Genomic DNA, 25,261 nt, shown 5'->3' on the forward strand with positions numbered 1-25,261 from the left:
TTCTTCCGTTTAGTAATAATTATACCTACTCATCATTGAGTCGACCATTATTATTGCTAGAAAATATATTATCTGATACTAATTCTGAAAGCTTTCTATACTTTTCTGCGAAATGTTTGAGAAGATATTATCGTAATATTATCGTAATTCTCCGAGTTGAAAAAAGTATATATTTTTCCAAAGAAGTTGCTTGTTCAAATACAACCCGAAAATTTTCAAGTGTATTGTCTATAAAACTATCAAATAATCTAAGAAAACTCTCAAATAAATATTTATGTTAAGATTTTAAATAATAGTACCGCTGTTATGCTTATCGTTTACTGACCGGTGGTGATCCAAGGGGAGGGAGCAAATGATTGTATTTACTTTATTGTATTTCATATGATGAATGTATCTATAAATATTATATTTTAGTTAGGATTTGAATTCTAAGATTACACCGTGTACTTATTTTACCTCCGGGACCACTGTTAGGTATTGTTTCAGAGGATGAGATGAATGATATTTGTAGCGTATGTAAAAATGCCATGCCTGACCGGGATTCGAACCCGGACCTCCGGATTAAAGGCCGAGATGCTACCATTCGCGCCATGGAGGCCGGCATATCCCTGTACTTATTTAATTTGGTGTTCTGAGTTTGTAATAAATAATGAGATAACATAACCGGTCGAAAAAAGAAAAGAAAAACAGTGCCTCCCAAAATTAGGGTAGTATAGATTTATTTAAAAAAATAAAATTAGACTTACAGTAAAATTAACTTTCCTGCTATAACTTAATGCGAATTGGAAAAATACTTAACAACTGATTAAGGTCTAATTACTAAATATTATTGGAATTACATTTCTCAGTTATTTTAAGTTGAAGGGTAAAATATATTTATGGAAAATCATATTTGAAGCGACGGAAAATAAGTCAAGATGAATTTTATTGTATATTATCTTGATAATAGTCATAAAAAGTAATGCATCATTACCATTCCTTCGTGGAAAAGTTTTTTTTATAAGAATTTGTAATAAATGACACGTGTCATTTATTATAAATTCTTATCTAGCCAGTTCTTATTAACACGGAAATAGCTAATTATAACGGTAAGGTATTTACTTAATAAATACTAAAACAAAAAACCATTTAAGAATAATAAAATTGTCTAACTGGTAATTATACTGACATTCAGAGTTACGTTTAGATATTAAAAAACCTAATGCTAATATTAGACAAAAACTTCTGAAAAGAAAAAGTTTTTATAAATTTAAATTTCTATTCCAACTTTTGCTGTCACGTTAAATATTTATGTCGTGTTAAAATTTGAGATGAGTTAATAAGAAGACTTTCTGTAGGCTTAATTAGGGAAATTGTAGACTCGATAAAGTTTAAAATTAACGTTAATATTTTATTCTGAAAATATTACGTATAATTATTTAAAAATATTTACTGGAATAATTTGTTTGAAACCGAAACTGAGAGTACTGTATTTACTTTTATTGATGAATAATTCACTACAGAAAGTACTAAAGTTTGGCGTTGGATTATGTTTCATGAAATCTGTAGTGAGTAAAAAATATCAAATATTACTAAATGTAATTATTTTTATCTTTATATTATATTTATTTCATAAAAATATATAATACTTTTATTTTCTGTTTATTACTTTCTTGTACGAAGTAAAGGAAATATTGTGATCGCGAAAAATTTTGGTTTCCAGATTTTAACGGAAATATCCATTTTTACCATCCCTGAATCCATTTTGATTAGTTTCAGCGTGATATCTGAACGTACATATGTACGTATGTATCTCGCATAACTCAAAAACAATTAGCCGTAGTAAGTTGATATTTTGGATTTAGGACTGTTGTAACATCTAGTTGTGCCCCTTCCCTTATGATTGCAATCGACTTAACCAAAAAAGCCCAAAAACAAAAAAAAGAATTTTGGACATTTTCTTAACTGGAGTAATAAACTCTCATTGAGAGTTTTTCAACTATATATCATAAGTGGTACTTATTTTCATTGGTTCCAGAGTTATAGCCAAATAAAATTTTAATTAAATATCTGGATCTTAAAGGGAAGGCACATCGGTTCGAATCAGACTTCTCCTTTTCTTTTTAATTTAAATATATTTATTAATAATTATTAACACGTGGTTGTAAAAAAAAATTAAAATAAGTAATTATTAAATAACAATAAAACAAATATATATATATATATATATATATATATATATATATATATATATAAAACAATCAGAAGTTATTAGTGAAATAAAATTTTATGTACTTTTAAAAATGTGTATATATAATTTAATAGGCATTGTTACATATGTGTACGAGTATATGTAATTTGTTTGGTGAAACATCTGATTATGTAATATTAACTGAAAATCATAATTTAGAATCGTATTATTTTTGGATTTTCTATCTTAATTTTGGTTTAATTTTATTAATTATTCTGGAATTTCTGTTTAATTTTAATTTCATTAACGTTAACTACAGAATGACTGAAAGGTAAACCCTCATAAGATCAGCATATGCTCTGAGGCATACGTGCCCGATTTTTAATAAACTGCAAAAAATTCGTATCTTATTGTTCATTACTCCTCTGATATTGTCCCTAAGTCGGAGTTTATCACCATTTCATTTATATGTTTTTTGTTGCCAATCATTTAATCTCTCTTTGGATTGATTTAATATTTTTGATCTTAATTTGTGTACACTTTCTCTAGTTTTAAAATTTTCTCTATATTTTTATTCATCATCCTCTCTTAATCTTTTTATTCTTTTCTTGGTCTTAACGTTTTCTTAGTCTTTATATTTATCATCTTCTCTTAATATTCTTATTCTTTCTTTGTTTGCAACATTTTCTTCCTTTTTTCCTTTTTTTGTAACTTTTTATTAAATTTAAATATATTGATTTATTAATCTCAGATTGTAAAAAAAAAAATGCAATAAATAATATTCAGTTATAACAATAAAAAAATGTGAAAAAAATCATAAGTTATTAGTGAAAAAAAAAAAATATGTACTTTTAAAAATGTGTATATGTAGTTTAATAGGCGTACAAGGAAGTCATGTAGTGTCCACATCAGATTTTTTCTTAGAGATAACAACATCGTCGTTTAATATAACAAAAAATATTCTAAATAGATGTGTACATATTTTTTTATAAAGTGTTAGACAACAAACTCTTAATATTTGCAATGTATTATTGAAAATAAGGATAATATTAAAAAAGTATAATCAATAAAATCCCAACTCATAAAACTCTCGATTTTTTTTTTGGAAAGTAATTAATTTTCCCAAACAAAAATTTGTTAGTAGAACAATATCGTATTAATTTAATTAAATTTTTTAGGACTTACTCGATAATAATGTAGAACCTTTTTTATAGTAAATTATTTTCAAGTGTTTGAACGTTTCAGCTTTTTTAAATTAAATAAAAATATTATTTTTATAAGTTAATGTAATATTTTATCAATACGTGGATTTTCATAATAGTTTACATTTTTAAATTACTTATTCGGTAATCATCGCATCCTATCGTGAAATTTATTTTCATGATCTAACCGATTGGATTTCAGGATGGCACGTTTTAACCTCTTGTTTTTATTACTAATGCGGTTTTTGTAATTAATTATATTGCAATATGCTTAATCTTGTATTTTATTTTCCAAAATATTTTAATTTCAATTATTTAAAATGTACATGATTTTGTCGAATCAAAAGTAGTGTTATGTTCATTTTGTGTATCGCAGACCGCTTGCGATATGCTGTACCGTCGTATTTTATTAATGGTTGTAATGAGTTTTACACTAATTATAATTTCATAATCTCATTTAATCTGTATCCATTACATACTGCTTGCTGTTTATTTAATGTAAATAATTTCATTTATTACGAACCTAAAATCTACCATAAAAATGTAAGAAAAAAAAATTACAATTTTTATCTGCATGGATATAGAAAAGAAATAGACACTATAATATTAAAAACGAATTAACAATAAGGTTTATACTATTACTTTTTGTCTTTAAAATTTTTTCGTGAACGGCTGTAACACGTTTATAGTTACTGAGGTACAAGATTCTCCGATCGCAGATGCTTTCATAGTAATGATGTTACTTATATAAAATCATATTTAGTTGTGAACAGAGTGAATACGTCGCTTTCAAGAGCTGATGATCATCCGGCACGTCGATTTTCAAAATAAAATTCTGTTTAGTGCAGAAGTGTAAACTATTTTTACTCCTACCGTTCAGGTGAACGGCTGACGCAAGGCGCCGGAAAATGACTGAATAGCTTTTACCTCGTATAGAGTCAGTCATTTAACCTTTTTTTACGACCTTGTACAAAGTAAAGGAAGAATTGTGATCACGAAAATTTTGGTTTTCATATTTCAACGGAAATAATCATTTTGACCATCCCTGAATCCATTTTGACTAGTTTCGGCGTAACGTCTGTACGTATGTACGTACCTACGTATGTATCTCGCATAACTCAAAAACGATTAGCCGTAGAATGTTGATATTTTGGATTTAGCACCGTTTTAACATCTAGTTGTGGACCTCCCCTTTTGATTGCAATCGACTGAATCAAAAGTGTCGAAAAAAGCCCAAAATAAAAAAAAAAAAAAAATTGAATTTTGTTTTTTCTTAACTGCTTTAATAAGCCCTCATTGAGGGCTTTTCAACGATATATCAAAGTGGTACTTATTTTCTTTGGTTCCAGAGTTATAGCCAAATAAAATTTAATTAATGACATATTTGGATCGTACAAGAGTAAGGTACATCACTTTGAATTCGACTTCATTTCCTTTTATTTTAACTTTTTTTAAATTTAAATATATTTATTAATAATTATTAACCTCTCACTATTAAAAAAGTTTATATGTAAGTAGCTGTACCCTGCCACGCTTCGCTGTGGCACACTGTGGTTGCATGGATGAAAAATGAGAAACAAAACAAAGCATACGTTTCATAGAAGTTTAATTTTGCAATACTTGTGGATATACAATATTTTTAGTTTTCCCACTGTCTGCGTAGATATAAAGGCTATCTGGTTTGCCGACTCGGGAACACGGAACATACAGTTGTCTATGTGAGAAGCAATCCGCATCTAAATCTAAACCACACAATTCTAAAGATTGACCTTGAGCGTTATTGATTGTGATTGCAAATGCCAATCGAATTGGGAATTGCAATCTTTTAAATTGAAATGGTGTATCGGTCGGGATCATGGGTATTGGAGGAATGAGGACATCTTCACCTTTGAAAGGCCCCGTTAAAATCGTTACTTCCACTACGTTATTCATCAATTTCTTAACTGCAAGTCGCGGGCCATCGCAAAGTTTTGGCTGATTAATATTCCGCAACAGGATAATTGGCACACCTATTTTCAATTTTAATATGTGTGGTGGCATCCCTGGCAGATCAAGTGAGTTTAAAAATTCCGTTAATAATTAACTACTTCATCTGCTTCCACAACGCTGTCTATCAATTTATATGTAATTTCCTCACTTTGAATGCTGGATTGAATAACATTATTAAGTTGATAGACATCTTTATTCTTTGCGGCAAGGATAGCTCGTTCACTGAGCCAATCGTGATTTCTATGATTAATTTGAATATCAGGAAATACTTTTTCGATCAGTTCTTCTTTCGATGTTACTAAATTACAAAATTTATCAGGAAATGATATTCGTCTAGACGTCTCATCGACTGGCAACTGTCCGTTTCCGATGAACAGTAACTGTCGTAACGGGCGTTTTGTCTGCGTGAATGACAATCTTGTGGGTATCTGATGGCATCATATCAATTGCCGTTTTGAACAAACGCACCAAATTGTTCCTTTCGTGAAGGAGGTTCTGTGGCTGCGAAATAATGGATCTTAGCGAGGTATGTATTCCACAACGTGCATCGACTTCATCTCTATCATCACCAATGAAGTACATTTGAAGGAATTTATGGCCACTATCTGGGAACAGGAGCAGGGAGGCAGCTTTGTGATATATATTTGCCCTTTGATTTTAAAAGTTGGCATGAATTGAGTCGTCACGATTTCCGCACCAAATGATGTCATTTTAACCAAATTTTTCGTTTAATATAGAAAAATTTTCATTTTGAAAAGGCCAAAAAAATTTTTTTATACTTTTTTCACCTATCTCTTATGGTTCTCAGAGCTGCAGCTCGACAACAATGAGACACAGGACAGACAGTATTGAAAAGTGGCTAAAAATTAATAATATTAACTAAATACATGAATTTAAATAAATAAGTAAAATATTAGTTAAATAAAATAGTTAAATAATAATTATAAAAAATTAATATTTTTTCTGACCATCTCTCATATAAAACATAACCTCTACTTACGATTTGGTGAAAGGCGCAGCTCAATCACGACACGATCACACAAAAGTACCTTGATTAAAGTGAATATTTAATTCAGATTGTATAATAATCTGAATCAGATGCAAGTGGATACGTTTATTTTATTTTTGTTGTTAATAAACAATGTAATTGGGAACAGGTATTGTTTCACATGTCACTGCGGTTGTCGTTAGCTAGTATGGCGAGTGTTCTCCTCGCTTCCGGCAGATGGCGCGGTCACTGATACACATCTGACCGTTAAAAAAACTGTTTTCTCGCGGTCGCGGGTATCTGACCGATGCAAAAAATAGATAAAAACAATCTTTGATGCGGGTTATATATCGTGCTAAAATTTGAGCTCAATCGATGCAGAACATTTTGAGTTTTTGAAGCGTACACAAACGAACGAAGATTTAATAGGTAGTAGTACAAGGAAGTCATGTAGTGTCCACACCAGTTTTCTTACTCTACTGACGCACCTGCAAACAACAATTTAAGATTATACTAATTTATTTGTAATAAATATGTCGTCTTCCCTTACAGAAGGAAGCTAGTGTACTTTCTGAAAATGTTTGGATAATAGAAAAATAAAAAGACTGAAGTAATTGTATTTTTGGTCAAAATTTTAAATGTATTGGAAGTAAGAATTAAAAAACTTACTTGTAAACAGTTTTCCAGACTGTTTCCGCCTCAAAATATTCTCCCGGAGGTTATAATCCTGAGAATGATACTAGATTTTTGTCACCTTATAAATTAAAATACTTTGTCCGTATAAATATTTGTATATTAACACGTAACCATCAATTTATGTAAGCGAAGGATTTTCCTGAGAGTGATTTTATATCTTAAAATGTACCATGTATAAATATTTATACGTTTTTTGTTAAGAAAAATCTAGAAAAACCATTTATATTTGTATAATATGCAGTATAAGTGGTGCTATCAACTGATCAAATATAATTCTATTTTTTCACCTATTTCAGATTTTTTTCTTGAAAGTCTGCTGTTTCATTCGGTCTGTTATTTTTAATGTGTATGATAACAGTAAAACAAATTATTGTGTAAAATGAACAGTCTGTTGAAGGAGTGTCGGTAAGTCAAAAATGATTATAGAAATTATTTAAAAAAAAAAAAAAATGTTTAAATAGTTTCATGCTATCAAATAGAATTTTGATATAAATAAAAAAAAAAAATGTTTAAAATTCCTTTTTTAAATCAAGTAATTAAAATTCTCGTCTTATTACCAGGGACACAACACTAATATTATTTTACTTTGTTGTAACCCAGAATATCCAAACAGAATCCGAGTTAAAATGCTGCCGTTCTTAACAGAAAACAGTTTCTGTTCATCAATCTTTTCTTTTCCTACCAGTGTCTTTAATAGCTAAGTGGGAACTGTTGTTCTTTCTAAAAAAAAAATATTACTCACCAGGCGATGCTATAAAAAATTTTGAATACTCATGGTCTTATCAGTCTACGATAACCTTGTCTACCACTTTTAAAAATAATTATTCGTCTTAATTTTATAAAAAAATTAAAATCTATATTAAAAATATTTGTAAATCTTAGTCCTTTCTATAAAGTATCTTTAATAAACACACAATCATTAGACTTATAATATTTATATTTGTCCTTAATTTTAGGTTTATATTTAAATTTATTATTTGTAAGCAGGTTTAACAGTTGATCACACCAACCGAATTCAGAATTATTATTATAGTTTCTAAATTCATTACGTTAAAATAACCGGACGTGGACACCACATGACCCCCTAGTACGTCTATTAAATTACATTTACACATTTCTGATTCACTTCATTTAAACTTATTTCATTTGAAAGTGTGTTACATACGATCCTCCAATTCTTTAATAAAAGTGGACAGTTACAAAATTGCTAAAATACTAGTTTTTGTTAACATGCAGTATTAATACAATTAATAATTCAATAATATTTCCAGAAATATTAGGTTAGAGAAAGTGTCCCTTGATTATTCTTTAAATAAATTGTTTACTAAATAATACAATAATAAAAACTGATTATTCTACACTGTAAGGTCAAAAGAGTTTATTTATTATTAACTTTTATTTATACGACACACCAGAAATTTTGTGCATATTACGCACAAGTGAAAAAAAAATTTAACAATCACTTTAAATTGAATACAATTCAAAAATGTATTTTATTTTTCTGTCAAATAATTAAATAAAATCATTAAAAAAAAATATATATATACAATTTTTATAAGAATTTTCTAAGAAAATCGAAAAATAATACGATTCTAAATCATAATTTTCAATTAATATTAAATAATCACATGTTTCACCAAATCTATTATTTTAATTTTATTTTAATTCACTAATAATTTTTTTTCATTTTTTTTATTATCAATAAATTATTATCTATTGCAAAATTTTTTTTACAATTGTGGGTTAATAATTATTAAATCAATATATTTAAATTAAAAAAAGAAAAGTTAAATAAAAACAAAAGTAGATGAAGTTGATTCTAAACCGATGTACCTTTCCTTTAAGATCTAAATATTTCATTAGTAAAAAATTTTAATTTCGACTGCACTCAAAAAGGGAGATGCACAACTAGATGTTACAACAGTGCTAAATCTAAAATTTCAACATCCTACGGCTAATCGTTTTTGAGTTATGCGAGATACATACGTACGTACAGACGTCAAGTCGAAACTAGTCAAAATCGATGGTCAAAATGGATATTTCCGTTGAAATATGAAAACCAAAATGTTTGCGATCACAATACTTCCTTTACTTCGTACAAGGAAGTAAAAAAGTTAAAAAAAAAAAGAAAAAAGATGAGATCTTAAGACCGAAATTTTTCCTTTACTTCGTACAAGGAAGTAAAAGACGACTTATATAACCGAAAAAATATTTATATGACTATCGTAAATTTAAAAAATATTGCGATATATTTTGACTCGACAAACTGGTAAACCAAATTTTGTGATTTATTGATTAATACATTGCAAAGTTATTATTCACTTATAATATACCTTCTTAAAACAATTACTGTGTAATAAAAGTTCATTAAAATATTTCTACAGAACTCTATAAATTCGCGATGTGTTTGTGTAACATATTAATAAGTCAGTATTCCAAGATTTTTAGAAATGAGTTTCGTTTAATTTAGAATTATACGGAAACTGAGTGCTGTTAAGCATATGATACTTCGATGAAAAACATTTACCACAATGTTGTTGATTACTTATGAATAGGGAGAAAAATCATTACTCTAAATCTAGAATAAATAATATGTATAATTATATATCCAACTTCAGTTTCTTTCTGAATGATTTGAATTATAACGCTAAAAATTTCGTATTTAAGTGAGAATATACGCATTTTAAATTTATTCATGTCTTTTTAAATTGTGGATGATAAATGATTATTATCTTAAATGTTATTAGAGTTGACTTATTTCAATCCATTTAAATTTTTTTCAATTTTTAATTTTAACTCTTATAACGGAGTAAAATTTAAAAATATAATCATTAATTTATTGTACTGTAAAGGTTTCCATTTCGCATTGAATAAAACTTTGGAATTGGAACCAAATATACTCGTATTTTACTACTAATATTTTTCGCAATTTTACATGAATTATCTAAGAACAAACAATAATTTACAGGTGTGAACATGTTTACTTAACGTAATCTTACGTAGCTCCCAACGATAAAAGAACTGTTAAGATTTATATTCTAATCATCTATCAGTTAAAAAATAAATGATTATTGGAAATTTAAAGAAACCACAAGCCGACTTTTAATTAGTGTTTGCACGATCAAACAAATGCGCACATGCATACTTCAGGAGTACAAATTTCCTAAATAAAGATTAAATAATTAAATATACATTATAAAGAAATTTAGATTTAAATTTGAAGAAGACATTGCAGTACGATTATCGTATTGTAATATTGTTACTACTACTTTTCTTACTACTAAGTAAGAAAAACCACTCTAAGAAGGAAGCTGAAAATTATGATTATTAAAACAAATTCTTGGTTCTTTTCCATTTTTTTTAATTTTAGTGATTTTCATACAAAAAAGAGTTAATTAATTTACTGCAGTACTATGTGGAGTAATGATCTTAATTTCAATGGAAATCCCTGAGATAAGTAGAGTTAAGATGCTGCTTTTAAAGCTCAATATTGCTTTTTTTCGGTATACATAGAATACTGATATACAACCTATATTTATTTCTGAAGGCAACGGGAAATCATTTAAGGTGTAATTTTATGTTTAAGTTTGCCATAGTGTACTAATTTTAAAACTGGCTATACCGCATTTGGAAGTGAACGACTGGTTCCTATTATCATGTTTCCAGACAGATTCGCTTACATCACTGAAAAAAATATCTATCATTTATTATTATCTATCGTATTAATATTAATATCGACCATTTAGTCGTAAAATTTTAATAAAATATTAAAATATGTTGAATCCAATGAGTTACTTTAGTAGGCTTACTGAAAAACTAAATCGATTACGTGTAATTTCAGAGAAAAGTAACAATAGTGTTCTAAATAAAGTCAATAAAAATTGATGTGCACATAAAATATATTCAGGCTAGGCTGTCCTATTTGTAAGTCTGTATGGAAACATCATAACATCCAAGGCTGATATTCACTCGTGAGCGGCGAGCCGAACGATACTTTCCATTTTACGTCAACGTTGCGGTAGCTTGGAAACTCATGTTAAATCATATTTATTTTCTTTTACTCCGACTCCGATTTGCCTTCTTCATTTATGACAGATTCATATGTTTAATAGCTTTTTGGTGGATAAATATTTTATAATTAGTAAGAGATCAGTGATGTTATTTTATTATTACGTAAAATTAAATGTAAGTATTACTAAAATTAAAATTATACTCCGAATAATACATTTTTTTTTGGCGGTGGCAGGGAGTTGGAAATACATTTATGCGTGGAGTGTCGGGCTCCCACTGATGGTATTATCCAATCACCATCAGCAGACTACCTTCTAAAACCATCCCCCTTTCTACCAGGACTCGACCCGAAACCGTTTAATACATTACTTCTGGACGAGCCCTCCTATCCTAGCCTGAGAAGGCTGCTACTTAATTTTCACGACTATCCAGGTCACCCTTCTTGGTCCTGAGAATACTGCCGAACAATGGGGTCACACTCTCCCAGCTGGTCAGGTCACGGAGCATCCCGTTATGGGGGCTGAGTGCTTTGAGATCCGCCTCTAGTTTCCCTCGATCTGCCGCCCACCAAGCACATTTGAAAAATGTGTGTTCGGCGTCGTCCCGTACACCGGGGCAATAGAGGCAGTCGGGGGACGGCGCTCTCCCTAGACATGGAAATAAGCGCGGAAGTACCTGTGACCCGATAAAAACTGGACTCACATAAAATAAAATAAGATAAAAACTGTGAATCCGTTCCTCCTTGGCTGTCCGTCGCCGCCTGTAGGCCGCTTGGCCCTTCCTTCCAAAAGAGCAATGGGTATGACGCCGGCGACCAACAATATGGTAGGCTCGGAAAGCGTTGAATACGCAGAAGCGACTTGGAAGGTCGCAGTGCGTTACGAGCCGCTTCCGGTTTCTTTTAAATCTTAATCCTTGGGCCCACACTTCCGCTCCGTATAACAGGACGGAATGCACCATGGACACCAGCAGTTATAGTCTGTTGGCCTTCGGTCCGCCGACATTTACTATGAGCCGGATGAGAGCAATTGTGACTTTCGCAGCTTTTTCGGCGGCTCTCCGAAGTTGAGTTTCCGCTCAATCATAATACTGAGGTACTTTGCAATCGGCTTGATCTCGACAAGGTCATCCCGGACCCGTGGGGAGGGGAGGAGTGTGTTGTTACACTTCTTTGTTAGAAACGCCAGCCTGCCGCGGTCTCGTAGATGAGAAATACATAAATGATTATACATGCATGTGGAACGATGCTCCAGGGTCCAAATCATATCGTTCCACTGTGGAGAGTTGAAAGCGTTTTTCACGTCTGACGCAACGAGAAGGACTACACGGTGCGAAAAATGATTGTGGTCCTCTGCTGGCCGCACTGCTTCACCAGACTGTTGAGCCAGGCTCTTAGACTGCATCTAGTGTCGATCCCCTCTGCCGGAAACCGTACTGGTTGGGTGACAGGCCACCTGCCTGATTCATCGTCACAACCAGTTTTTTCTTTAACAGTTTCTCCAATACCTTCCCAGCTGTGTCAAGTATACACAACGAGCGCTAGGAAGACGGCAATTCTGGGTCTCCTTTGCCCTTGGGAATCAGCGCAAGACGCGCGGTGTTCTATCTGGCGCTGAAAGCCCCAGCCTTCAGTCATGTATTATACATTTCTAGAAGTAGACGGGGCCTGTAGCGCCTCACCAGCTTAAGCATATCGCCCGGTATGCAGTCGGTACCAGGAGCTGTTCAGGCCTTCAGCAACCGTAGGACTCCCTCCAGTTCCTCCATTGAGAAGATGCGGGAAGTCACCTAAGACGCCGAAGTCCCACTCGAGTGAGCACACGTATCGAGTGGACCGGGAACAATGTCTTAACGAGGTACTCCGCTAACTAGCCTCATCTAGTGGAGCTGGTGACCGCGAGATCCCCAATCGCCGTGTTACTATCTTGTAACCCAGTCCCCAATGATCTGAATCCACGATCTCTGTCAGTTCTCGCCAGCAGCGTGCCTTGCTCACATAAGTTGGTTGGACGGAGCTCCTTCTTTGCCGTCTTATGCTCAGCTGACCTGGCGCATCCTTTCGATTCCTTGCACATTATGCCGCTCGTATTAATCGACGATACTCATCGTGCTACCCCGCAAACTCCGGTGTCCACCAGTACTCGGGTCGCTTCCGGTGCCTCGGCCTCCTGTGGGGCATGGAGGCATCGCATGCAGAAGCGATCAGCCGCATGGTCGAAGCAACTGCGGTTTTAGCGCCAGCGTCCCCCCCCCCCATGATGATGTTTACAGAAGCTACCTCCCCTGAGGAGATCTTTCCTTTGAATCTCTTCTCGTCGATTTTATTGATGTTTGATCTTTTCACCAGCCGTGGGGATCCCGGGCTGAATAATAATAATATTAATAATAATAAGATAAACTAAACTTAAAACTCTTCGTTATAAAACGATTGATAAACTTTTGATACCAAATTTACAATTTTAAAAAATATAAACTTTTATTCTTAATTATAGAATCTTATTAATATTTTTAATTAACAAATTTTTATAAATCTAAGTTTTAATAAAGCTTGAATAAAAACAAGTATTAAGGAAACATTATTTTAAATTGTAATTAATCATTTCTAAATCTGACTTAATCATGAATGAAATAATTAATACTAGTTATTTTATTTACAATCATCTTAGAAATGGAAAAAGTCCACTTTTTATTGCGGGTTTCGTAGTCAGGGAAGAAAATTTACTTTTCACTTCTGAAAACTGATTCTGAAAGAAAGATATTAAGTAATTATAATAAAATAATGCACCGGTGGATGACGTCGTAGGCGCTGTGCCTTGAATAGTTCCTCAGAGTCGATTTTAATCGAAAAGAAGTAAAAATCAGTCGCTGAGAAATAAGTGGGTATGCTGGAATCTTCAAGGGGTTGCATTATTGTTTGGTAGGTATTATAGGATCAGGATGCGATTCGATACGTTTTCAGATATATATCTGAAGTGATATATATCTCAAGTAATACCCGTATATGTATATAGATATTTTATACGTTAATACCGTAGCAAATTTCCATTGATTGTCAACGTCTGAGGCTATTTTATTAGTATTTTTCATCTGTCACTTACAATAAGCTTAATGATTATATTAATTTTTGTAGTAAATGAGGGGTCATCAGTGTTCAGCATAAAATACTAACAGGATACACTGTAAACCAACATGTCAGTAATTTCTTTTTCATTGTTTTCTCTAAGTAAATATATTCTTTTCTAAGCAACATTAATATCTCTGACGGCGGCTAAAAAAAAAAACGCATTTTTTGACAATATCACACGCACGTTTTGTAAACACACAACAGTTGTTGTTGTGGAAACCCACCGGGTTGGTCTAGTGGTGAATGCGTCTTCCCGATTCAGCTGATTTGAAAGTTGAGAGTTCCAAATTTGAAAGTTCAAGTTCCAGTAAAGGCTTTTATACGGATTTGAATACTCGATCGTGAATATCAGTGTTCTTTGGAGGTTGGGTTTCAATTAACCATACACCTCAGGAATGGTCGAACTGAGACTGTGTAAGACTACCATTCATTTACACTCATACATATCATCCTCACTTATCCTCTGAAGTAATACCCGAATGGTAATTCCCGGAGACTAAACAGGAAAAAAAATAAAAGAATTATTATTGTGAAAATAAAGAGGTAATATACGCTGGCCGTATTATGACATTATGAACGCTGCTAAATTATGAAATATGAATTCTAGGTCCCAAACACTATTTTTAACAACTTCTTAAAGCCAACTTCTTATATATATATTTAAAACTATTAAGAATTTAATTATTTTTAATTTTCTATTATAATTACAAGACTACCCAAAAAGGAGAATGTATTTAGGGTGTATATTTGTATGTACCTATGTATGTCTTTTCTTTTTTTTCCTGTTTGTCTCCGGGAATTACCCGTAAAAATAACTGGCTTTACTAGGACTTGAACGCTGGAACTCTCGACTTCCAAATCAGATGATTTGGGAAGACGCGTTCACCACTAGACGTATGTAAGTCTGTTCCACTGTTAGCAGCTCAACAGCGGAACCGATTTAGATATGTGGCCCCACATTGGAATCCTTACCTTACCGACAGTGTCGTAGACTATAAAAATATGTATACATATTTATCACTTATATAAAAGAGAATGTCCTGACTGATTCACTGGCTCATAATCGACGTATAACCAAAACTATTGTAGGTAGAGACTTGAAATTTGCAGGGTAACTTCGTATCTTTGAGTAGACGTGCACTAAGAAAGGATTTTGCAAAATTTTGATTTTAAGGGGTGCAAATCGATAAAAAATTAAATTTCGTGTTAACAGCGCTATCTGTTGGACCTAAAAGCAACATACACTAAACTAAATATTTTACGATTTCATTGCAATGTTTCCAATAAGTGTGTCGCCTATAGACTAAAAAACTACTGAACCGATTTGCGAGCGGGAAAGAAGGGTGAAAGGGAAAAATCAGATAAAGGAAATAAGGAAAATCGAAAAAGGTAAAAGGGTAAAAAGGGAAGAAGGGGAAAATGGAACAAAGAAAAAAGGGGAAAACGGGCAATAGGAAAAACGGGAAAAGGAAATGGAAAGGGTAAAGAGAAAAAATAAAAGAGGAAAGAAGAAGGGTGAAAGGGAAAAAGGAAGTAAGGGAAATAGAAACGTGAGAAGGAAAGGGGAACGTGAGAAAACGGGAAGGGAGAGCGAAGCGAGCCATGACCCTCTGATCGTGACGGGAAGCTCAAGTAACCATAGAGCACGGGCGAAGCCGCGATAGGGATGCTAGATTTGGGATTGTAATAATTTTTTTTCTTTTCTTTTTTTTGTTTATTTTAAATTGTTTATATTAAAAAAGCATTGTGAATGAAGCTATATCTATATTGGGGACGAATTCATGACGGGGTACGCTAGTATAAATATAAATGAAGTAGTGGGGATTTGCCAATTGAAGCACACACTTTAATGAAATGAATTAATGAACTCTGAACTGTGAGCTTCCAATCATAGGCTAGAGTGGTGAGGTGATGCAAACACCTCATGCGAGATTAGACCAATCATTACCATCAATTGGTAACAAACAGGGTGCTCCTGGGACGCTGTTTTGGGAGGGGCAATTGGGAGTGTATTGTTTGCAATATCTCTGCAAAAAATCGTCCGATTTTCAGAATTCAATCCGGGTATTTGTTAGTAGGTTGAAGGCTAATTTGGAGGCATCAGGTACACTCTTGATCTAACAAATCACGGTTATTCAGAAATGTTATATTCGCAACCAATTTTCCTACTTCAAAATTCAAACGGGGTATTTGTTAGTACTCAGTATTATAATGGAACCAAGCCAGAACAAAACGAGCAATGTTGATCAGCAATGTTTTTTTCGGCAAAGGTGTTTTTTAATGTTTTACATTTGTCTTTTGTTTATTTAATAAGAATAATGAAGAATCAGAAATAAAATTATAATAATTTTTTATCCGATGTATTGGTTTGTATGAAACAAATAATACGATGAAAACGGTACTAATAATACCTTACAGTAGTTAATAATAATAATAATAATAATAATAATAATAATAATAATAATAATAATAATAATAATAATAATAATAATAATAATAATAATAATAATAATAATTTTTTTTTTTTTTTTTTTTTTTTTTTTTGTTTTGAGGAGGGAGGTGGAAATGCATTTACGCACGGAGTGTCGGGCTCCCGCTGATGGTATTATCCAATCACCATCAGCGGACTACCGACTAAAACCACCCCCCTTTCTACCAGGGCTCGACCCGGAACCGTTTATCACATTACTTCCGGTCGAGTCCTCCTATACTAGCCTGTTTGGTGCTACCTAATTTTCAGGACTGTCCAGGTCAGCCTTTTTGGCCCTGAGTATGTTGCCGACGAATCGGGCTACGCTTTCCCAGCTGCCCAGGTCACGGAGCATCATCGCAACCACGTTGTGGGGACTCACTGCTCCGTGATCCGCCTCTAATGTCCCTCGATCTGCCGCCCACCGAGCACATTTGAAAAAGGTGTGCTCGGCGTCGTCCCGTACACCGGGACAATACAGGCAGTCGGGGGACGGCGCTTTCCCTATGACATGGAGGTAAGCGCGGAAGTACCCGTGACCCGTTAAAAATTGGGTCATGTAGTACTCCACTTCTCCATGCCGTCGCTCCGTCCACGGTCTGACCAGAGGAATAAGCCTTGCGGTCCATCGTCCTCTGGTCTCGTGGTCCCAGGTCTCTTGCCATGCGAAGAATGTGCGAGTGCGTTCCTCGTTGGCAATGGTCACCCGGTCTCCGCCTGCCCGCCGCCTCCCGTAGATCGCCTGGCGCTCCCTTGCTAAAGTAGCAATGGGTATGACGCCGGCGACCACAAGTACTGCAGGCTCGGAGACCGTCCGATACGCGGAAGCGACTCGCAAGGCTGCGGTGCGTTGCACCTGCGCGAGCCGCTTCCGGTTTCTCGCAACTCTTAATGCCTGGGCCCACACTTCCGACCCGTATAGCAGGATGGAATGTACCGTGGACATCAGCAATCGCCGTCTGCTGGCCTTCGGTCCGCCGACATTCGCCATCAGCCGGCTGAGAGCAGTTACGGCTCTCGCAGCTTTGTCGGCGGCTGTACGAAGCTGCTCAGCAAAGCTGAGTTTCCGGTCAATCATCATACCGAGGTACTTTGCGGCCGGCTTGGTCTCGACAACCTCTACCCCGACCCGCAGGGAAAGAAGGGTGTCGATACGTTTCTTCGTGAGAACTACGATCTCCGTTTTGCTGAGAGCTAGAGACAATCCATGATCGTCCAGCCAGGCACCGACTCTGTGCATGGCCCGACTGAGCCTCAGTTGGGCGCGCTCCACGTCGCGATCTGCGACAAGTAGCGCAACGTCGTCAGCGTACCCAACCAAGGCAGATTCTTCAGGCATCTCCAGCCTCAGCAAGCCATCGTAGACGGCGTTCCAAAGGTCGGGGCCGAGAATCGACCCCTGCGCCGCCCCTGACGTGATCGTAGTCCTACGCCAGCCTGCTGCGGTCTCGTAAATGAGACCGCGGTTCCTCAGGTATGCGTCTACCATTCTCAGAAGGTATTGAGGCACATGGAACGAATGCTCCAGGGCCCGAGTCATATCGCTCCATCGTGCGGAGTTGAACGCGTTTTTTACGTCCAACGTAACGAGAAGGACCACACGTCGCGAAAAATGATTGTGGTCCTCTGCTCGCCGCACCGCCTCAACAACCTCCTGAATTGCGTCTAGGGTCGATCGACCCTGCCGGAAACCGTACTGGTTAGGTGACAGGCCACCTGCCTGATTCATCGCCGTAACCAGTCTTTTCTTTAACAGCTTTTCCAATACCTTCCCAGCTGTGTCAAGCATACACAATGGGCGGTAGGAGGACGGCGACTCTGGGTTTTCTTTTCCTTTGGGAATTAGCACAAGACGCGCGGTCTTCCACCTGGCGCTAAAAGACCCAGCCTTCAGACATGCATTATACATGTCTAGTAGAAGACGGGGCCTGCAGCGCCCCACTAGTTTGAGCACCTCGGCCGGTATACCGTCGGGACCAGGGGCTTTTCTACATTTCAGCGACCGTAGGACTCCTTCCAATTCCTCCATCGAGAAGAGCGAAAAGTCGCCCACGTCGCTGAAGTCCCGCTCGGCACGGACCGAGTGCGCCGGGAACAACGTCTTAACGACGTGTTCCGCTTTAGCTTCGTCTAGTGGAGCTGGTGACCGCGAGACCCCCAATCGCCGAGTTACTATCTTGTAACCTAGCCCCCAAGGGTCTGCATCCACGGTCTCCGTCAGTTCTCTCCAGCAGCGTGCCTTGCTAACGTTGATGGCTCGACGGAGCGGCTTCTTTGCCGTCTTGTACTCGGCTGACCTGGCGTTCGCGTCTATGCGATTCCTCGCACGTTGCGCCACTCGTCTTAGTCGAAGACACTCCCGGCGAAACCCCGCAATCTCCGGTGTCCACCAGTACACGGGTCGCTTCTGGTGCCTCGGCCCCCCGTGGGGCATGGAGGCGTCGCATGCAGAAGCGATCAGCCGCATAGTCGCAGCAACTACGGCTTCAGCGCCAGCGTCCCCCCCGTTGGCGAAGTTTTCAGGGGCTACCACCCCTGACGAGATCTTTGAGGAGAATTTATTCTCGTCAATTTTGTTGATGTTATATCTTTTCGCCTGCTGTGGGGGCCCCGGGCGCTCTCGTGTACCATCTAGGACTCTAAATGAGATGTATTGGTGGTCGCTACCGGTATAATCCTCGAGGACTCTCCAGTCCTGGACGAGCGTGACCAACTCTTCGGAGGCGAGGGAAATATCAGGAATGGTTTCCAAATATCAATAATAATAATAATAATAATAATAATAATAATAATAATAATAATAATAATAATAATAATAATAATAATAATAATAATAATAATAATAATAATAATAATAATAATAATAATAATAATAATAATAATAATAATAATAATAATAATAATAATAATAATAATAATAATAATAATAATAATAATAATAATAATAATAATAATAATAATAATAATAATAATAATAATAATAATAATAATAATAATAATAATAATAATAATAATAATAATAATAATAATAATAATAATAATAATAATAATAATAATAATAATAATAATAATAATAATAATAATAATAATAATAATAATAATAATAATAATAATAATAATAATAATAATAATAATAATAATAATAATAATAATAATAATAATAATAATAATAATAATAATAATAATAATAATAATAATAATAATAATAATAATAATAATAATAATAATAATAATAATAATAATAATAATAATAATAATAATAATAATAATAATAATAATAATAATAATAATAATAATAATAATAATAATAATAATAATAATAATAATAATAATAATAATAATAATAATAATAATAATAATAATAATAATAATAATAATAATAATAATAATAATAATAATAATAATAATAATAATAATAATAATAATAATAATAATAATAATAATAATAATAATAATAATAATAATAATAATAATAATAATAATAATAATAATAATAATAATAATAATAATAATAATAATAATAATAATAATAATAATAATAATAATAATAATAATAATAATAATAATAATAATAATAATAATAATAATAATAATAATAATAATAATAATAATAATAATAATAATAATAATAATAATAATAATAATAATAATAATAATAATAATAATAATAATAATAATAATATTATTATTATTATTATTATTATTATTATTATTAATAATATTATAAACATCTACGTTCCACGTCCAGGGCGGTAACAGCTGTACTCAAGTACTTTACATATAGCTGGCTAACGGGGTTCCGAGTGTTGTTTCTCGGATATACTTTCTTCGGTCGATTTACATCCATAGGCCGAATTACAGGACTGGACTTTACGGCCACCTGCAGATATGACATTTTTAACGATTACGGAAATGGATTTATACTGCCTTTAGAGCTGGCGATGTGGCGGCCACGGTCAAAGTTATTTGCAGGTGTAATGGAGACGTTTCGTCGTCCACATGCCCCCTGCGATGGCAAGCATGTAGTTAAGGTGCCCATGTTCGGAGCATGGGAGCCCTGAAAGCTTCGGTGTGTAGGGGCCTGGAGTCAGTGCAGAGACTGCGCATCCGCTCTCTGCCAGGACATATGCCGGTTCCACCGGAGTACCGGAACGGACCTCCAGGGTTGGTAGCCCTGGAGTGGGGGTGTACCCCGGCGGCTAGCCTTACTACAGAAGGGATTATTTGTTCATGAATTTTCCTGAACAAACCAACGTGGCAGAGGGTGCACGTAAACACCCTCGTTTAGAACCAGCCGTTTCGCCTGAGGCAAAACGGAGGAAGAGTACGGAGAGTAAGAAGATAGAGATTGAGGCTAGAAAAAGCTTACAGAAGGCTTTTTTTAAAAGTAGTAATGTACCGAAACCTAAATATTTGGTCATTACAAAGGAGGATGGAAATTTCTCGAGGGTGAGTCCTTTTCTCATCGCTCGAGAAATAAACAAATGTGCTGGAGGCCCTGTAAAGGAAATACGGAAAACTTTTACGGGACTTCATGTAGAGACTGTTAATGATATACAGTCTCAGAAGATTTTAGGGCTGAAGAAAATTGGAGAGCTAGCGGTACGCGTTGATCCCCACGGCTCGCTCAACACCTCAAGGGGTGTTGTGGTCTGTCGGGATCTTTTAAACTGTTCGGAGCAAGAGATTGTAGAGGAGCTGGCAGCACAAGGAGTAATAGAGTGCCGTCGGTTAAACATGAGAAGGAACGGTGAGGTCTTACCCTCGGCTTCTCATGTCCTTACTTTCAACCGGCCTACTTTGCCAGAAAAGATAAGAGCGGGGATTCACCGTTTGGATGTGCGGGCATTTGTCCCACAGCCGATGAGGTGCTTCAAGTGCCAACGCTTTGGCCACACCGCTCTTAGATGCGAAAGACCGCAAATATGCGTGTGCGGTGAAGAGGTGCATGAGGGAGAGCCATGTAAAGAGCCTCCTACATGTATAAACTGCAAAGGAGCGCATTCTTGTAGATCAAGGAATTGTCCTGTCTACAAAGATGAGGTAGTTGTGCAGGAAGTAAAAACCCTGCAAAAAGTCAGCTACTTCGATGCAAAAAAAAATAGTTAACGCCCGTAAGCCTAGAGCAGCAACATCTTATGCTCAGGCTGCGGCTACTGTTCCTGCTCCTGCTCCGATTGCTGTCGATGAGGTACAAATTATAAATAAACTTGCTCCCACTTTGGCTAACATGATTGAGAGGATCATCGAAAACAAGATGAAACCTCTTGGCAATATAGAACTTGTTAAGCCAAAGATAGTGATACAGCCTGCTGAAGATAAGTCGATAAAAGTGAAAGTTGCTCCTCCAGAAAAGAAAACGGACAACAAACCTGAATGTCAAGTCCGTCTCAGCGAGATCCTCGATGAAAAGAAAAAGGCGATACCTACAGAGTCTGTTATGGAGGCTCCCAAGCCTCCTGTAACTGAAGTGGCCTCTAAGCCTCAGAGGCCACAAAAAATCACACAGGGGGGGCGAGTGTCCCCCCTCCCACAGGCGGTGACCGGTGCGACCCCCGTGTTGGGGAGCGGGCAGGTTGTCGCCTCTCAATCGGCGCCTGAAACCGGCGCCGATCCATGCCCGTCGTCGTCGGCGGCTTCGGTGGTCTCCGATACGGAGACCGGAAGCCTTACAGGCGACGACCTTCTCCGCGAACACGATGCTGTTCGCAGGATGGAGAAGAAAAGGAAAAAGGGATGGCCGAAAGGAAAACCCAGGCAATAATTTAATTAAAAATTAAAAATTAGCGAGTCGATTGTACAATGGAACATCAATGGATGTTTTTCAAACATCCATGAGCTCCAACGCTTGGTACATGACGTAGACCCGATTTGTATATGTCTGCAAGAAACGCATTTCCGCCGAAATGAAAATTTTAAATTAAAAGGATTCCATATATTTCGGCGAGATCAACCGCCAAATGTAAGAGTTAGAGGTGGAGTAGCTATATTAACATCGACTAGAGCTACCACCGAAGCGGTTGTTCTAAACACCAACCTACAAGCGGTCGCCGTTAGAATGAAGCGACCGCTTAAGATCACTGTGTGCAGCATATACTTACCGAATTACGATTGGAATAAGGATGACATAGAAAGATTAATTTCCGAGCTTCCCCCACCTGTTTTACTGGTGGGTGATTTTAACGCTCATAATTCTCTCTGGGGATCGGATCGAGTAGATCCCCGTGGAAGAGAACTGGAAGGGTTCCTGATGAATTCTGAACTTATTATTTTAAATGACGGATCAGGAACCTTTTTCAATGCCAGAGATGGATCGACGTCCTGTATAGATCTTGCACTCATAAGCGGATCGATAGCACCGAGGTACAGCTTCCATGTTATAGACGATCTGCATGGAAGCGATCATTTCCCGGTGCAAATTGTAACTGATGTTACTAGAACAATATATCCCATCCCTAAAAGATGGTTATTTGAAAAGGCAGACTGGACGAGCTTCACAGCTAGAACGATGCTCCCAGAAACAACCGGAGTTATCGGAGACGATGTCGACGCCATAACAAATGCAATAATCGAGTCGGCATCGAGATATATTCCCAAAACATCTGGGAAACTTACAAAGAAACCCGTTCCATGGTGGAACGATGAAATAAGTGAAGCTATAAAAAGAAAGAAAAGGGCGTATAATGCCTTTAAGAAGCGTCCTAGTATAGAAAATCTTGTTGCCTTTAAAAGAAATACAGGGCGTATGCAAAACGTGTTATGATAGATTCGAAAAAACGATCCTGGCAGCAATACGTGTCATCCATTGACAAAACTACTACTGCATCAGATGTTTGGAGGAAAGTGAAGGCGATTTGTGGGCGTAATGATTTTACTCCCATAACTAGCCTTCAAGATGAAGATGAAATAAAAGATACTCCATATGAAATTGCAGAGCTGTTATCCAATCATTTCGAAAAGGCCAGCAAAACGGCCAACTACGAGGAAGGTTTTCGAACCAAAAAAGAAAAACACGAAGGTCTACTAAATTTTGGAACTGAGTATAATTACTCATATAATGTACCATTTAAAATGGAAGAATTCGCGAAGGCGTTGGAAAAATCAGGTAACACAGCTGCTGGTCCGGATGAAATCCACTATAATATGATCAGGCAGCTGAATACCACTGCAAAGTGTAGATTATTAGAACTTTATAATAAAATATGGCGGGATGGAACGTACCCGCAGCAGTGGAAAAAAGCTCATGTTGTTCCAGTACAAAAGAAAAATAAAAATTTAACAGACCCCAATAGCTACCGTCCTATTTCTTTGACGTGTGCTATGGGGAAAATATTGGAAAAAATGATTAATAATCGACTCGTCTGGGTTTTGGAAAAAGAAAACCTGATATCACCGTATCAAGCAGGTTTTCTACAATACCATTCTACCACTGATCAAATGATCAGCTTAGAGGACATTATATATAACAGCTTTATTACAAGGAAACATTGTGTCGGAGTCTTCTTTGATCTTCAGAAGGCTTTCGATATGACCTGGCGTCATGGTATAATGCTCCAGTTACATGAATGGGGCATTCGTGGCAATTTGCCTATACTGCTCAGCAACTACATGAATGACCGTACCTTCCAAGTACGCGTCAACAACGAATATTCATGTGAAAGAATCTTGGAAAATGGCATACCGCAAGGTTCGCCGTTGAGCGGTACCTTGTTTACCATTGCCATTAATAAATTGATATTAGCCATTCCAGTAGAAATCAGCAAAAGCGTCTATGTTGATGATCTGGCAATCGTATATGCCAGCAACAAGACTGCTATAGTGAGGTACAAATTGCAACGAGCGATCAATGCTATAAATGAAGTTGCAAGGAATAATGGATTCCAATTCTCACCAGAAAAAACGTGCTGTGTACACTTTTGTAGGAAGAGAATTCCTCATCAAAGTCCTGCTCTGACAATTGATGATAATCCAATACAATATAAAGACAGCGTAAGGTATTTAGGACTAGTATTGGATAAATCCCTCACATGGGGATTACATATACAGGACTTGAGTGATAGATGCAAAAGAGCCCTAAACATTATAAAATGTTTATCGAACCTAAATTGGGGCTCAGGAAAAGAGACATTATTGAGACTGTATAAAGCATTGGTTCAATCTAAACTAGACTACGGATGTATCGTATATTCATCCGCTAGAAAGTCGCACTTAAGAAAGTTAGACGTAGTTCATAATAGCGGAATAAGATACGCAACAGGTGCTTTCCGCACGAGTCCGGCGGCTAGTCTGATGTCTGAAGCCGGAATAATGCCACTACATTATAGAAGAGAGATCCTCTTGTTAAGATATGCAGCAAATATATGGGCTTTCCCTGCCCATATAAATAATAAATTGTTTATGAATCATCCCATGGCTGCATTATACGAACCTCGTGCTACCTATTCCAGACCAGCCGGAATTAGGTACCACGAATTAAGAAGGAAATATGAAATTGCTATACCAGAGACACTAGCAATTTCTACTAGAGAAATACCGCCATGGCTCTTGCCAGCGGTAAATACAAGTTTGGATCTCTCTCAAGGAGAAATAAAAAAGAAACCAGCAGTGATCA

The sequence above is a fragment of the Lycorma delicatula genome, chromosome 1, assembly GCF_047948215.1.
Source record: "Lycorma delicatula isolate Av1 chromosome 1, ASM4794821v1, whole genome shotgun sequence".
Taxonomy (NCBI): domain Eukaryota; kingdom Metazoa; phylum Arthropoda; class Insecta; order Hemiptera; family Fulgoridae; genus Lycorma; species Lycorma delicatula.